At 70.2% G+C, this 252-nt stretch overlaps 1 protein-coding gene across 1 annotated transcript in view; it reads left to right on the forward strand.

The window, feature by feature from the left end:
- Positions 1-252, forward strand: part of LOC104626538 (hepatoma-derived growth factor-related protein 2) — a 10,158-nt gene that overhangs the window by 1,645 nt on the left and 8,261 nt on the right. The gene's annotated exons all lie outside the window — the stretch shown is intronic.

Consider the following 252-nt stretch of genomic DNA (forward strand, 5'->3'; position numbering starts at 1 on the left):
GCCCCGGCGCTGTCGTGGCTGACCTGGCACCGAGAGGACTCGGTGGTTCCAGGAGAGCCCTCATGCTGCCGGCGTCTGCAGCCCCTCCTGCTTTAGCTCGCTTGCTCTTTTGAGGAAGGCTCCCCCCCTGCCCTGAAGACCTCCCCAGCACGCAGGGCAGCCCTGCACACCCTGAGGCTCCCGCCTGCGGCTCTGCCCGCAGCCCAGACTACGGGGAGCAGACAGACGGGCGCCGGCGGTGGCGTGTGGGAG

This window comes from Phaethon lepturus, unplaced genomic scaffold, assembly GCF_000687285.1.
Source record: "Phaethon lepturus isolate BGI_N335 unplaced genomic scaffold, ASM68728v1 scaffold22249, whole genome shotgun sequence".
NCBI lineage: Eukaryota > Metazoa > Chordata > Aves > Phaethontiformes > Phaethontidae > Phaethon > Phaethon lepturus.